At 44.9% G+C, this 17,053-nt stretch overlaps 1 protein-coding gene across 2 annotated transcripts in view; it reads left to right on the forward strand.

The window, feature by feature from the left end:
- The first annotated feature begins 7,043 nt into the window (after positions 1-7,043).
- LOC137332411 (F-box/LRR-repeat protein 3-like) overlaps positions 7,044-17,053 on the forward strand; it is a 32,416-nt gene continuing 22,406 nt past the window's right edge. The window contains exon 1 of one of the 2 annotated variants that reach the window (XM_067996222.1): positions 7,044-7,070. The gene's annotated coding sequence lies outside the window, so the exon portion shown is untranslated. The other variant, XM_067996221.1, reaches the window with a different exon arrangement.

A 17,053-nucleotide genomic window follows, 5' to 3' on the forward strand; every position in this document is an offset into this window, starting at 1 on the left:
TCAATACACAGAAAGTTAATCTCCTTAAGTGGTTTAAATACCTAAATTGGCCCTTTAAATATCAGCCTGTATTTCCGGGTGTCAGAAGTGTGCACAAGTCCAAACTCACCTAGGTCAAACTTGGAAAAGTGGGCACGTTGGAGCCAGTTTGGGGTCCCGCTACAAAAACTGAGTATTTTCACTGCCCACCCGCCCCCAACCCACCTGTTCTTGGGAATAAAATTTACTCCCATATTTCTGAAGTTGCTGGCGCTAACAAATCTAGATGGTTTGATTCAGGATTTATCCATGAGAGGCAAATTGCTAAAAATAGATCTTTCCAGGTCTCTGGACTCACAAAATTCAAACTTGTCAAACCAGTGAATTGAGGACTAGCTGAATATATGAATAAGCTTCTTGGGCTTCGAGGGCTGGATTGTCAGGGCTTGGGGACCTCATGTGGTTCCTGCTTTAGATCAACCTACATGATGCTCCCAAACCATTTTAATTTTCTTCTGCCCTCGGTGTCATTTCCAGATGTTTCACTGCATGACAAAGTAAGAGTTACCCTGTTTTTTAAATGCATTTACGATGTTGTTACACATAACAACCAGAGGGATTCTATTCACTACATTCAGCAGTGAATGCTGTTCAGACTATTGCACACACTATGGTAAAGAAGGGCCAGAAAAGCACTTGTATCTGAATGGAAATACTCAAGATAGATATACCATGATAACAGGGACAAAACTGGTGCACCATATAAACAGTTCTCATCACAGATAAAACAACCCATTACTCATTTACCAACCAACAGGAACCACAAGGTTCACTTTCCTCAAACACACTGGATTACCTGGATGCAGAAGCAGCTGAATGAGCTCAGACAGTAACTTTGCAAGGTTTTAAAGATGATGTATAAATTTACTGAAGTACAGAAGAAGGACTGCTATCATAATCCTTGCATTATCTTCCATAGTGCATCTTAAATGCTTTATTCTACTGTATGAAAAGATAGCCTCATTCATAGTTGTTCCCTTCTAAAAAAAATTAAGCCTAGATATTACTGTTGCTGATTTTAGTGGACAAATGCTGTTTTAGCAGCAGCATCAATCCATTTCAAATGAGTGTTAATGCTTATATTAAAATATAGCACAAGTGAATATCACCCAGACTTGTTAAGGATTCATCTGCTGATATTGCCAAAAGTAATTTTTAAGCTTTTCTCTTTTTTCATACAATATAGAAGCATTTTGGAAAAAGATGCAATTTTCCAAAATAGGAAATTATTACACTGTCATGTATTTACTGCAGTGATTTCAGATAGGTAGGTGCTGACCATGTTGGGGTCAAATTTAGTGGCATTATACCATTTGACTTATAATACAGTACTAGTATTCAGATTAATCAATTATTTTGCTAATTATAAGATAAAAAATACCATTGTACTCTAGGATATCAGTACATGAACAATTTGTCTTACCACATTCCTGTGCAAGTCTTCCTGTTCTTGGGCCATGAGCCATGGCCTGTACACAAACTTGTGAAATGTATGCACCAAGATTCCTCACCGTTAGAGATGTGAGCCTGAGAAGACTGCAATGGTGTGTCAGGTCATATGCTTGTGTCGAAGATTTTCCACAGGGTTAAGTTTTGACCTCAGCTGTGACATTGTGTAGAGATGTTGGTGGACCACACTGGGAGGGAGAAAATGTATAAGAAGAGCCATTCTCAGGATGTTTTCCTGCCTCAGTTGAGGGCTAATCAGACAGCAGCATTGGTTTGATATGCTGGTTTGATTTTTAGCCAGGGAGGTGTATAGTGTGATGAGCAAAGGGAGGAAATAATATTTTTTAAAAATCAAGAAAATAGACTGACATATCAAAAAATAATTGGGAATAATTAGCATAATTTACTGCGCAAGAAAAGACAGGTTCACCACCCTCTGAGTGAAGAAATTTCTCCTCATCTCAGTCCTAAATGTTCTACCCCTTATCCTGAGACTGTGACCCCTTGTTCCAGAGCCCACAGCCAGGGGAAACATCCTCCCTGCATCCAGTCTGTCTAGCCCGGTCAGAATTTTATACGTTTCAATGAGATCCCCTCTCATTCTTCTAAACTCTAGTCAATACAGGCCGAGTCAACCCAATCTCTCCTCATACGACAGTCCTGCCATCCCAGGAATCAGTCTGGTGAACCTTCGCTGCACTCCCTCTATGGCAAGTATATCCTTTCTTAGGTAAGGAGACCAAAACTGCATATAATACTCCAGATGTGGTCTCACCAAGGCCTTGTATAACTGCAGTAAGACATCCTTGCTCCTGTACTCAAATCCTCTTGCAATGAAGGCGAAGATACCATTTGCCTTCCTAACTGCTTGCTGCACCTGCATGTTTGCTTTCAGTGACTGGTGTACAAGGACACCTTTGTACATCAACATTTCCTAATCTATCACCATTTAAATAATACTTTGCCTTTCTGTTTTTCCTTCTGAAGTGGATAACTTCACATTTATCCACATTATACTGCATCTGCCATGTTTTTGCCCACTCACTCAACTTGTCTAAATTGCCTTGAAGCCTTTTTGCATCCTCCTCACAACTCACAATCCCACCTAGTTTTGTGACGTCATCAAAGTTGGAAATATTACATTTGGTTCCCTCATCCTAATCATTGATATATATTGTGAATGTACTACGTGGATAACAGCTAATGCCCTCAGGATAAAGAGGAAGGAGCAATAAAAATGCTGCTTTACTGGTGTCATCCACATCCTCGGAGCAAATAAAAAATTGTACTAGGCACATATGAGTGCCTACCTGTAAACAAAACAAATGGCACAAATTGACTGATGATCCAATGATCTCGGTGTGACCTATGTAAAAATCATACTTTGCTTACATTTAAAAATCAATTGTTTATGGGCATCATATGATCCAGTTTCCTTAGTGGAAATTAGCCTGATGGCACTCACATTCTAAGCTCACACATGAAGATTGGTCATTTTGACAAAAAGCTGGAGAGTGAGCTGTCTTCATGGAACAGAACCTTAGAAAGGGATTCCCCACATTACACCACTGTGGGAGCACCATCACCACAAAGACTGTAGCCGTTCAAGGAGAAGGCCGACCACCACCTTCTAAGGGCAAGTATGGATAGGTAATAAATGCGGCCCAGCCAGCATTGCCCACATCCTGAGAACACATTTTTAAAAAATGATTGAAATGGAGAGTTTTAGAGTTGAGGGTGGATTTCAAGCATGATGGCCACAGCATTAATAAATGCAAAAAGAGAAAGGGCTTTGAATTATGCTTTTAACAGCTCAGAGGGAACTAATGTGGCCTCCAAATCTTCAGTGGGTTTGGCTACACCTCAAGCCTTCAACAGTTGGTTGAATTTTTATCTTTACAATATTTTCCTTAGGCTGCACCAGACTTTTAAATCTGAGGAAAATGTTATCGGGGTAAAATATAGCATTTATTTTCTGGGGTTTCAGGGACGGCTTCATAAATCCTACATTTATCTTTGATATAAAAAAAATAGAACCATAGAAAAGATACAGAAGGGGGCCATTCGGCCCTTCGTGTCCGCGCCAGCTCGAAGAACAACCAGGTGCCCATTCTACTCCCACCTTCCAGCACCCGGTCCGTAGCCCTGCAGCTTTCAGCACTTTAGGTGCAGGTCCAGGTACTTTTTAAAAGTGTTGAGGGTCCCTGCCTCTACCACCAATTCGGGCAGCGAATTCCATACACCCACCACCCTCTGGGTAAAAAAGTTTTTCGTCGTGTCCCCTCTAATCCTTCCGCCAATCAGCTTAAATCTAGGTTCTCTAGTTCTTGAACTCTCCGCTAGGGGAAACAGGTACTTCCTGTCTACTCTATCTGGGCCCCTCATAATTTTGTACACCTCAATCAAGTCCCCCTCAGCCTCCTCTGCTCCAAGCAAAACAACCCCAGCCTATCCAATCTCTCCTCGTAGCTGCAATTTTCAAGCCCTGGCAACATTCTTGTAAATCTTCTCTGCACTCTCTCCAGAGCAATTACGTCCTTCCTGTAATGTGGTGACCAGAACTGCGCACAATACTCCAGCTGTGGCCTTACCAGTGTTTTATACAGTTCCATCATTACATCCCTGCTTTTGTATTCCGGCTAATAACGGAGAGAATTCCGTATGCCTTCTTCACAACCTTATCTACCTGTTCTGCCACTTTCAGGGACCTGTGCACATGCACTCCAAGGTCTCTCACTTCCTCTACCCCTCTCAATATATTCCCATTTACTGCGTATTCCCTTTTACTGTTTGTCCTCCCTAAGTGCATTACCTCACACTTCTCCAGGTTGAACTTCATTTGCCACTTTTCCGCCCACTCCACCAACCCATTGATAAATTCTTAGAGTCTACAGCTATCCTCTTCGCTATCAACTACACAGCCAATTTTTGTGTTGTCTGCAAATTTGCCAATCATGCCCTTTACATTCAAGTCCAAGTCATTAATATATACCCCAAACAGCAAGGGACCCAACACTGAGCTCTGTGGCACACCACTGGAAACGGATTTCCATTCACAAAGACATCCATCGACTTTTACCCTTTGTTTCTTGTTACTGAGCCAATTTTGGATCCAATTCGCCACATTTCCCTGTATCCCATGGGCTTTTACCTTTCTGACCAGTCTGCCATTTGGGACCTTGTCAAATGCTTTACTAAAATCCATGTGGACAATACCAGTGAACTATGCAAGTTGTTAACTATATTTAAATTAAAATTGTTGATGATTGTGAAGAATTTACTCAGGTTCTGACTCTTAAAATAAGGGAATTGTAAAGTCTTAACTAAGTCTTCAGAGGAAGAAGGTAGATCATGGGAATTAAATCTATAATTAAAGTCATGTTGCTTTTTATACACAAGATTGTTTAAAAGAAACTCACAAAAAACCTTGCCATTCCCACTTATTATCTGACCTGATTATGCTATCTCTGGAGATCTTCCTCCCACGGCCTCCAACCTCATAGTCCCCCAAGCCTGTACAGCCCGCTACTACCTCCTTCCCAAGATCCACAAACAGGACTGCCCCGGGAGACCCATCGTTTCAGCCTGTTCTTGCCCCGCGAAACTTATTTCCTCCTATCTCAACTCTATTTTTTCTCCCCTTGTCCAGTCTCTTCCAACTTACATCTGCGGCTCTTCTAACACCCTCCTCCACTTTAACAGTTTCCAGTTCCCCAGCACTAACCGTCTCCTTTTCATCATAGATGTCCAATCCCTCTGCGGGCCCTCCGCTTCTTCCATGAATGGACACCCAACCAGTCCCCATCCACCACCACCCTCCTCCACCTGGCTGAACTTGTTCTTACGTTGAACAACTTCTCCTTTGACTCCAGTCACTTCCTCCAAATAAAAGCTGTTGCTATGGGAACCCGTAAGGGTCCTAGCCAGGCCTGCCTTTTTGTGGGATACATGGAACATTCTTTGTTCCAGTCTTACTCAGGTTCCCCTCCCTCACCTCTTTTTCCGGTATATTGATGACTGGATCAGTGCCATTTCCTGCTCTCGCCCCGAACAGAAAAATTTCATCAACTTTGCTTCCAATTTCCACCCTTCCCTTGCCTTCACATGGTCCATCTCCGACTCTTCCCTTCCCTTCCCCGACTCCTCTATCTCCATTTCTGGGGATAGGCCGTCAACCAATATCTATTATAAGTCCACCGACTCCCACAGTTACCTTGATTACATTTCCTCCCACCCGGCTTCCTGAAAGGACTCTATTCCATTCTCCAGATTCTCTGTCTCAGCCACATCTGTTCTGACGATGCCACCTTCCACACCAGTGCTTCTGATGTGTCTTCCATTTTTTTCAGCCAAGGATTCCCCTCTACTGTAGTTGACAGGGCCCTCGACCGTGTACGTCCCATGCAACACCTGCCCCTTCACCTCCTCCCTTCCCACCATCCAGGATCCCAAACACTCCTTCCAGGTGAAATAGCAATTTACTTGTACTTCTTTCAATTTAGTATACTGTATTCACTGTACACAATGCGGTGTGCAGTGGGGAGACCAAACTCAGATTGGGTGATCGCTTTGCTGAACACCTTTGCTCAGTCAGCAAGCGTGACCCTGACCTGCCGGTCACTTACCATTTTAATTCCCCATCCCACTCCCACTCTGACCTCTCTATCCTCGGCCTCTTACACTGTTCCAGTGAAGCTCAACGGAAGGTCGAGAAACAGCACCTAAACTTTCCATTAGGCACTTTACAACCTTCCTGACTCAACATTGATTTATAACTTCAGATCATAACCATTGCTCCCATTTTTTTCAGGCAAGTGCTGGTGATGATGTTGTCATTTACAGCTCCTCTAGACCCATCTTTTATTTCTTTACTTGTCCCATTACCACCCTCCTTGCCTTGCACCATCATCCCTTTTGTCATTTAATCACTCCTGCCCTCCACCCTATCATTTTTTTTGTTCTTTCCTCCCCTTTTGCATGGCTCTGTACTTCCTTAAAAACTGTTTACTCTTCAACTTCCTCCAGTTCTAAGGGTCATCACCTGAAACGTTAACTCTGTTTCTTTCTCCAAAGATGCCACCTGACTTTGCTGAATATTTTCTGTTTTGAGTATTTGTTAAACAATTTGCTTGTCTGGGCATGCGTAGCAGACACGAGCGCGACAAGACAACACGAGAAACTGCACGTGACAGCCATCCACGTTCAACACAGGGTCTGAGCCACGTGACAGGGCCATCAGCCAGGGAACGGCTCTTCTGACACCGTTGCATCCTGGGATTGTAGTTTACTAAAACCGTTTTTCGCAGCGCCTATTGGGAATTGGACCACAGCTCCCGCAGTGCATCGCGCGGCCCTCCAGATAATCGTCATTGGGACTGCTTCTCACCCGTTTAGGCAACAGGCGACTTCTCACTGGTCACTTTAGATGTCAATCATTAAAGAACCTCCTCTTTCACCGTAATTTGCGAATTGTCCAGGTTACGAAGTGTGCCCGCCTATGAGGCATGTCGATTGGTTGTTTCTTTCCCAGTTCACTTCTGAATGGCTAGTTCTCACGTCAATCAGAAAGACGGTGTTTAGCGGTAAGTGCCGTCGACCATCGCTAGGTGGTGAAATGGAGGTTGGCGCAGTATGTAGGAACGTAAGCAATTACCGTTGTTCGTTACTGTAATAACGAACTGTTTTGTGATGGGGAAGGAGGCAGTCTTGATGTGATATATTAGGGAATGCGTGTGGAGCTGCAGAAGGAGGTCAGGGCCTTGCCGCTAAGAACGGAGTCAGACTTTGGAACTAGAAGTTGAAGGCTTCCGAATGGGTTGCTGTGCAGAGAGGTTCCTTGGGGTTTAATGAGTGGACAGTTTAAATAAACAAAGTCTTGTAATGAGTCAATGCCTCCAGCAATACTAGGGTTGCTCTGAACGTTAATCATCAGGCAGGTCTGTCGAGGGGAGGCTAAACCTGGGCTGAATACTCTGCAGTATCACTATCGCTGCAACAATATTCATGCAGACCTAGGTTGTAGGCAATCCTGAAGGTTTGATCATGTAACTTTCTGACCATTTGACATTTGACCATTCTCGTTCACGTGACATTGGATCACATGATCAAATATTTATCCAATTCCCCTTGAAATGAAGTTTTAGTCTCTACCTTAATAGCCACTCCGTGACTGGCCTGTTTACCTGACGAAGGAGGAAGCCTCCGAAAGCTTGTAGATTTCAAATAAAAATTGTTGGACTATAACTTGGTGTTGTAAAATTGTTTACAATTGTCAACCCCAGTCCATCACCGGCATCTCCACATCATGACTAGTATAAGATATGCGATTTGAGAACCTTTTCACTCATTCACCTGACGAAGGGGATAATCTCCGAAAGCTTGTGATTTTAAAATAAATTTGTTGGACTATAACCTGGTGTTGTAAGATTCCTTACATTAATAGCCACATGCGGTGAAGGATCCCACAATTTAATCGCCCTCAGTTCAAGAACATACCTCCTCCCTTCTCCTTTGTTTCTTCCAGTGAGACTCCTTGGTTTCTGTTCCCTAGTTCCCCATTCGCCCACCATTGGAAATAATCTTTTGTTTATCCACAGTAAGGTCCCCAGATTTCATTTACCCCTTTACTGGCTGCTCCTCTCTCAGTGCCGCTCCCATTCACCACGTTGCTGCTCCCGGCTCTGCGGGAAATACCATCCCCATCCCCGAACCTCTCTTCCCCAGTCACCATCTGCCCCCCCTCCCCTCCCCGCAACCCCCCATTCACCAGTCTCCCTCTTTCCCCGAGTCCCCATTCACCAGTCTCCACCTGTTCCTCGAACCCTCCAGTCTCCATCTGTTTCTCTTCCCCGCCCCTCCAAAAAAAACCTCCATTCCCCAGCCTTCCTCTCCGAGCCCCCATTCAATCTCTTCTCCCCCCCAGCTCCCATTCCCCAGAGTCCATCTGTGCCCCCGAACCCTCATTCCCCAGTCACCATCTCTCCCTGATTCTCAAGTCTCCCTCTCTTCCCCACCTCCACTATCTCGGGCGACCCTGATTTCAGAGACCCCCGCCTGGCCGTTTGCGGTTCTCTGCAGGTGCCAGCACTGAGCAGCAGCTGATGATGAGTTCCGTGGAAAAAGCTGGGAAATTATTCTGTTTAAAATTAATGTGGTTTAACCTTTCGACGCCAGGCCAACAGTCAGTAATTATTTACAGTAGCTCACAAGTGTTGTTCATGAAGGCGCACGACAACGGGAAATTTAAATCGTTTATCTTCCGGGCTGCTAGAGGCAGCATTTGGGATAGGAACCCCCGATTCTAGGTAACTCCCAGTCATTCAGGGAGGATTGGTAACCCTAATACAACCCATTCTGACATGGCTGCATTATGGCATTTGTGCTGGTAACGTGCTGTTTGTTTATATCCCTACTCGCTATCTCATTGACTTAACATTAGTGCCCATTGTTTTTTTTTGGGAGGAGAAAACAGTTTTACCACTTTGATGGCTGTATTTGGAGTTCTTCCTGAATTATGTAGCTGTGCAAGTTTTTCTCTACTGCAGATCAGTACTTGTTAAACTTGCCCTGACTGTGACAATACTTAACCTTTTGATCAGGCCATCATCAGCAGTCTACTAGAAATGTCCTTGCAATCAATAAAAACCAGAGTGATAATGAAACAGCTACACAGTATATGCTTTTAACTTTTAAGCTGTTAGAGTTGTGGATGAATCAAAACTTCCTCCAATTTCACTTTTGTCCCCTGACACAAGCTCTGGCTTCTTAGCACTGACCCCATTCACCTCACCGGCCACTCCCTTAGGCTGAATCCGATTGTGCAAACCTTGGTGTTCTGTTTGACCCAGAGTTGAGCTTCAACTTCCATATCCTGCCAAGATTGCTTAATTCCACCTTTGCGAGATTATCTCTCTGTGACCCTGACCCCATCCTCATCCTCTTATTCACACTTTTAGACTATTTTTTGCATTGCCTTCCTTGCTAGACACCCATCCTGTACACTCATAAAACTCAACAAGCTAGAATTTACAGTAGCCAGCGAACGAACGGCAGGCGACTTTCCCTTGTCCGTTTAATTTCCATGAGCTTTTGCATGGCAAGTTGCTGTGTGTGAGAGATCCACACAGCACAGCACGGCACCCTCTACAAGGGCACCTGGGACTGGGTGAACAGGGCAAGCAGCTGTGTATCTCCTCAACCAATCAGATTGAAGCATTGTTAATGAACGGCGCAGAGCTTGAACCAGTTAGACTAGTGAATTCAATGTCAAATCAGGTACAGAAAGTGAAATAGAGAGGGAAAGAAAGATTGGAGTAAGAGAGAGAAACAAGAGACAAAGAAAAAGTAAAAAAAATTAATTGAATTTTTTTTTTAAAACTCCAACAACAATTAAAATCTGAAGGAATGAGACTCCACACTTGTAAAAGTTAATTTTCAGTGCCAGAGAGGTTGTTTGGCAGTCATTAAGACTTCATGCTGTTAAAAAGAGTATATAAACTGAAATGAACAAGCCCTAACTTTCTGTGGCGAGTTTATTTCGTTTCTACCATGCAAGTACAGGAACTTCACACCGTTCAATGCATTTGAATGGTGAGTCAGACAGTTAGATGCTGTTTTCGTGAAGCTAACGGTGGAATGGCGCATCTCAGACAACAACTTCCGGATTTTTGCGTTTAACCTCGCATCTGCCCTCTCCTGAAGTTGCTGTGCGATTTGCACATAAATGATGGTGAGCGTCGTTAGCCTGACCCTTATTTTGACAGTCAATTCTGGCCCAATTTGTCCAAAAATCGTCTACCAACATCCTGCCTTACACTAATTCCCATTCACCAATCAGCCCTATATTTGCTTACCTACGATTCCATCCCTTAACATTAATTTAAAATTCTTGTCCTTAGCCTCAAATCCCTCCATGACCTGGCTCCATCCTATCTCTGCAATTTCCTCCAGCCTTGCATTCCTTCCTGCACCTTTGAATTTTTCTCCCTCACTTCACCCCAGCATTGGCACCAGAGCCATCAGCTGCCTCCGTCCAACTGCCTGGATCCCATGACCTAAACTTCTATACCTCTTGACTTACCTCTCCACTTTTAAAAACCTACTAAAACTCAGGTCTTCAGTCAAGTTTTTGGTCATCTCTCCATTTGTCCATTGTTTTCCCCTTTTTTTAAAGTGCCTAGGTATTTTTTGCATTAAAAATGTTATATAAATACAAGTTTTTGTTGCAGGAGTTGTGTACTAGTTAATCTTTTGTGGTGTTGCTCACAGGAAAAAAAAATTGTGTGGGAACATAGCAACATAGAAGATAGGAACAGGAGTAGGAAATTCAGCCCCCCATTCATTTAGATTGCGGCTGATGTACCTCCATTCCATTTACCCACCTTAGCTCCATTTCCCTTGATACCATTACTTAACAAAAATCTATCGATCTAAGTCTTGAAATTTCAATTGACCCAGCATCCACAGCCTTTTCAGGGAGGGAGTTCCAGATTTTGACTACCCTTTGTGAGAAAAAATGCTTTTTGTTTTCACTCCTAAATGACCTAGATCTAGTCTTAAGATTATGCCCCCTGTTCTGGATTCCCCCACCAGGGGAAATAGTTTTTCAGTATCTACCCTATTGAATCCCTTTATCAGTACAGACCTCAATTAGATCACACCTTTTAAACTCAAAGGATTCCAAACCAAGTTTATACAGCGCTGACGCAAATTAGACCAAGAATTGCCAAGTTTCCGCTAAAATGCATTAACATAATCGCAAACGTAAAATCTGCCATGAATCAGCGCAATTTGGCAGCTTAACATAATGTGATTTTTTTTGCAATAAAAATTATTCATTGATGTATTTAAGAGTGGTAACCCAATGCCATTTCATTAAAACAGCTGAAAATGCATTTATCACTAAAAATAAGCATTTTTGATAATGGTCTCCAGTTCTTTGTGAGTAACCTGATTTAAAATCACTGAAAATGACTCAAAATAGCTATACTGAACTATTTACTACTTTCATTGTGTACACTAGTCAGTTTCTTACTAAATTAATATTTTTTAATATTTAAAAACATTTAAACAGTGCCTTTGCGCCTAAGAAAGCTAGCTTAACTTTAAAACCCCTCTCGAATGGCCACAGGCGGGCGCAATCGGTGGAAACTTGCCATCCTTGGTGTTTCGAGCTGGGGGGGGGGGTGACTAGTTTTGTGGGCGGGGCTAATTTCAGCGGGGTTTTTTAGCCAGTGCAAAACATTGCGGAAACATGACTTATACCAGGTGCAAGTTACACCCGGTGTAATTCAAAATTCCTCAATATTTTGCGCTGATTTGGCCGGATTGCACTGAAAACACCAGTGCAATCGAGTGGAAACTCTAGGCTTCTCTCTTTATAATTTAACCCTTTAAGTTCTGGTATCATTCTGATGAATCTGCTCTACTGAACGCAGTACTCCAGATGGTTTCTGACCAAGGCTCTACAACTGAAGCATAACTTCCTCCCCTTTGTATTCAAGCCCCCTTGAGATAAAGGTTAACATTCTATTTGCCTTTTTAATTACTTTTTGTATCTGTGCACAAGCTTTTAGTGATTTGTGTAAATGGACACCTAAATACCTTTGCTCCTCCACAGACCCTATTCTCTCACCATTAAGAAAATATTCTGATTTGTCTTTCTTAGATACGAAGTGGATGTCCTCACACTTCCTCCCATTGAACTTCATCTGCCATAGTTTTGCACACTCCCTTAGTCTTTATAACTTCTTGCTTCCATCCACACAAGTTACTGTGCTTCGTAACTTGGATATACCATTCTCTATTCCTTCATTCAAGTCATTAATATATATGGTAAAAGTTGAGGCCCCATTTAGCAGTCATCAATTCACATCCAGAAAAAGTAGACACTATTAAACAGCTCTTAAATCAGTAAAAAAAATCCCGCCCATTATTCCTTCTTCTCTCCTCAGATCTTTCTTTCCAACATAACTTTTTAAAAGGTGGCAGATATATAGCATTTGAGTGAAGCTCCCAGAGAGAGACTTCAGAACCGGCTCAAGCCGTTGTGTTTGGGCACTTTGCATAAGGGCAACATGAAGTGTAAATTGTCAGGATCCCTTTTCCTGGGGTAAGATGGTCCCTGTATCTCCCTGTATGCGACGGTCCCAGTCTGAGACTTTTGAGCTATGTGTCACACCTGGCTGCTTTAAGCCGGAAGAAGTGCTTGCACTGCTGCCAGGAATGTTCTGGAAAGCGGCATCTTGTTTTCTCCATTTTATCATTCTAGTAATTAGCTGTAAACTAAACTTATAAGTAATTTCTTCCCATAATTTGGAGAATCTAATTTAAATAGTTAACTTCAACCCCTGGTACAGTGTGTGAGAAAAGTGCCAAGTTGATTATATTTGAAGCAGCTCCCTACTTCAGCACAGCTCATTTACTTTTCTCCACATATAGGCTTCCTGGTAACTAGAATTTTTCATATCATGTGGTTTTTGTGGACTAATAAGTGCTCTAAAAAAGGGGCCAACAGCAAAACATTTTTTTATATTTGGTTCAGTTGGTTGGCAGTTGTAAACTATTTGAACTTTATACTCTTGGTTATGATGCTAACTGAGCTGCTTGCTCATCACTCTCAATATTATTATTGTAACTTTTTTTTTTTTTTAAAAAGTTGTGTAAGTATATTCCTGACATAGCTAGTCCTACTGCTTCTGGGTCAGTAAAGCATTCTGCCTGGGAAATAGGGGTCATATTGCAGGTGAGTGGAAACATGGAGTTGCAGTTTCCTAAGTCTATTCTTTGTGAAGCTTTAGTTTCAGTCAATGTCTTTATGTTTACCAGTTGATCTTGTGGTAATGATCATGGACAAAATGTAATAGTTTCTTTCATTCTCCGGTTATTTCTGTCTCTTTCTGTCTTTTTGTGTGTTTCACTATAAGTTTCTCTTTTCTCCCAGTCTTTCTTGTGGACGTCTCCTATCCACACTCCAGGCAGAATTTTCACTTTGAGTAGGGAAGGGAGCGGTGGGGGGGTGGGGGGCAGGTTATCAGGTGCGAAACCCGGAAGATAAGTGAGCAGACAAATCGTGACTTTAATGAGGCCAATAAATTTTACTTATGGGTTTCGTACTCGGCAACCAGCCTGATTGACAGGCTGGCTTGCTGTCAGGCAGGAAGGCCTGCTGCCGCAGGCCGCACCCGGGGATCAGAGGGATGGAGGGTTGATGGATCGGAGAGGAGATCCAGGAAGGGGGGCTACGCGGGGAAGTGATCCAGTGGGGGTGTTATGGGGAGGAGATCACGGGGAGGAGATCGGGGGGGGGGGGGTTGCGTGGCGCGGGGAGAAGATCCGGGGAGGGGCGCAGCGCGGGGAGGTGATCCGGTGGTGGGGGGGCGGCGCGGGGAGGTGATCCGGTGGTGGTGGGGGGCGGCGCGGGGAGGTGATCCGGTGGTGGGGGCGCGGCGCGGGGAGGCGATCCGGTGGTGGGGGCGTGGCGCGGGGAGGCGATCCGGTGGGGGGTGTGGCGCGGGGAGGTGATCCGGTGGGGGGGCGCGGGGAGGTGATCCGGTAGGGGGGCGCGGGGAGGTGATCCGGTGGGGGGGCGCGGGGAGGTGATCCGGTGGGGCGGCGCGGGGAGGTGATCCGGTGGGGCGGCGCGGGGAGGTGATCCGGTGGGGCGGCGCGGCGCGGGGAGGTGATCCGGTGGGGGGCGCGGGGAGGCGATCCGGTGGGGCGGCGCGGGGAGGCGATCCGGTGGGGCGGCGCGGGGAGGTGATCCGGTGGGGCGGCGCGGGGAGGCGATCCGGTGGGGCGGCGCGGGGAGGCGATCCGGTGTGGGGGGCGCGGGGAGGAGATCCGGTGTGGGGGGCGCGGGGAGGAGATCCGGTGTGGGGGGGGCGCGGGGAGGAGATCCGGTGTGGGGCGGCGCGGGGAGGTGATCCGGTGGGGCGGCGCGGGGAGGTGATCCGGTGGGGGGGGCCGCGGCGCGGGGAGGTGATCCGGTGGGGAGGCACGGGGAGGTGATCCGGTGGGGCGGCGCGGGGAGGAGATCCGGTGGGGGGGGCCGCGGCGCGGGGAGGTGATCCGGTGGGGTGGCGCGGGGAGTTGATCCGGTGGGGCAGCGCGGGGAGGAGATCCGGTGTGGGGGGCGCGGGGAGGAGATCCGGTGTGGGGGGTGCGGGCGCGGGGAGGAGACCTGGGGGCACAGGGAGGTGATCCGGTAGGGGGTCGGCGGCGTGGGGAGGAGGTTGGATGAAGAGTCGGAGGTAGGTGGGGTCCATCATGTTAATGGGAGAGGGGGATGACCGATCTCAGGGTTCCTTTTGGTCAGGTGAGCTTGTTGAGCCTTGATGAAATACTCCTGCTCCTCCGGGCCCACAAGCAGTGCACTAAAGGCACTCACCACATGGATCTGGCCCTTCCCGCCTGCTTTCACCTGACGTGACTCAGAAGCGATCGGAAACCCGACCAAGTAAGGTTAAATTCATTTTCATTTTCCAATACACAAAATATTAAGTCCCTCAAGTATCTCAATGAGGTACATTGCCCTTTTAAGTATCGGCCCCTCTGGCATTAAGTGGGGCGGGACTTCTTGGTGTTTGCTGTTCACATGCATCCAAACCTGCCTGGGTTAAACCCAGAAATGGGCGAGTTGGAGCTGGGATGCGGTCCCGCTCCAAAAGCTTGTTATTTTAACCTCCCACCCATCCCCAACCCCCTGTTCTTGGCGGTTAAAATTTACCCCTCTGTCTCTCTCACACATTTCCCCTATGTAAGGAGTCGCACAACACTAGGTTATAGTCCAACAGCTTTATTTTAAATCACAAGCTTTCGGAGCTTTGCTCCTTCGTCAGGTGAAGGGCAGTGACTTCACCTGATGAAGGAGCAAAGCTCCGAAAGCTTGTGATTTCAAATAAAGCTGTTGGACTATAACCTGGTGTTGTGCGTCTCCTTACATTTGTCCACCCCAGTCCATCACCGACATCTCCACATCATGACATTTCCCCTTTGTATGTGGTCCATTTCTTGCCTCCTATGAAAACCTGGATCAAGACTCTGATCTTCTAATGGCTGGAGAAATAAAAGGGAAAAGGAGGCTGGAGGACTGGGTTGAAAGGAGAGGGGTTTAAAGGGGTATTAGCAAGGGAGCTGAAGTTGGGATGCATTTGTATTCCAGGTCGGACGGTATTTATCTCACTGTTGCATTATATCTGGAACCAAAGCCACAGCTAATGTGGCCAATCCAGGAACTGGTGCAGTGTGTGCAAGTTGGAGAATATTTGGAGGTGGCGAGTCTCATGCCTTGGGCTAAGAGAAAGCTTTGATTTGAAGGGAAGAATCAGTGAGGTGACTGGGGTGGTCTAGGGTGCTTGGAGGGAGCAGCGGAAACTGGGATGGTGGCTGCAGAATGAGATTTCTGCTGCAAATATCGGGATTTGTCCTTAACTTCGTGATTATTAAAAAGTCAATGGTCCCATTGTTGACATTGACTAATTGTGACTGAGATTTACTAATCATGTGATTCCCATGTTCAGATTTTGGGAACAGTGTAGATAGGTAAGTTAATTTTTTACTTGGCAGGTCATGTGCAATAAATAGAAGGTCAGTATTAATGATTCTGCTGCTTATAAAGACAAATTGAATTATACTACCCCTTTAAACACGGTAGTCACTACTGCCTTGAGAAAAATAGTAATCGAGGCCACTGATTTACAGTTTCCACACATGCACATAACAATAGAATTTGATTCTGAAGATATTAACACTTCTACAATGCTCCGCAATAGAAACACAATGTAACTTATTCAATCACCATAAATCAGTGTTCTGATCTACTGTACATAGCATAAAACAGTATATACTCCAGTGATTATACATGTAACACACAATATATTATCACTATGATCGATGTCGTGGGAAATCGATTAAGATGTATAAAAATTGTATGTGTGTCCAGTGCATGCATATGATAGACTTTCAAGAAATCCATTAAAAAATCAGAATAAATTGCTTGAAATTGTTTTCTCATTTTGGGGCTCCATTTGCAGCACTTGGTTGGAGCTAGATTAAAGGGGAAGTTTGGAAAAGTTTCTTTGCGCAAGGGGTGGTTAGAATGTGGAATTCTCTTTACATAAATCATTGTTGATCAGAATCCATAATTTCTTTTAAAAGGGAATGAGATAGTTGCTTGAAAAAGAGCAAAATTCAACGGTTCGCGGACCTAGCAGGAGAATGGAATTACACTAGATGACTTAACGTGAAGAAAAACATCGGTGCGACCCAATGGCCTGTTACTGTGCTGCCATTGAAACTGCCTTAATGTATCAAAAATGTTATTTGTCTTGGTGTTTATTTGATTTAATACACTATAGTTTAGTGCAAATGTAAATGTAACCCAGAGGGTTCCACAAGGTAGTGCCGCCCCTGGTTGAAAGCTGCTACATGAGTGTAATTTTATGGTATATTTTGTGGAGATAGATAGAAGTACTGGGGATGTGCTGTGACACAGAGCTTGAGTTTGACATTGACTTTTTGTGGGCGTATTTGTCTCTCTGGAAGTATATGTGCATACTATGTTCTC

Source organism: Heptranchias perlo, chromosome 14, assembly GCF_035084215.1.
Source record: "Heptranchias perlo isolate sHepPer1 chromosome 14, sHepPer1.hap1, whole genome shotgun sequence".
Classification (NCBI taxonomy): Eukaryota; Metazoa; Chordata; class Chondrichthyes; order Hexanchiformes; family Hexanchidae; genus Heptranchias; species Heptranchias perlo.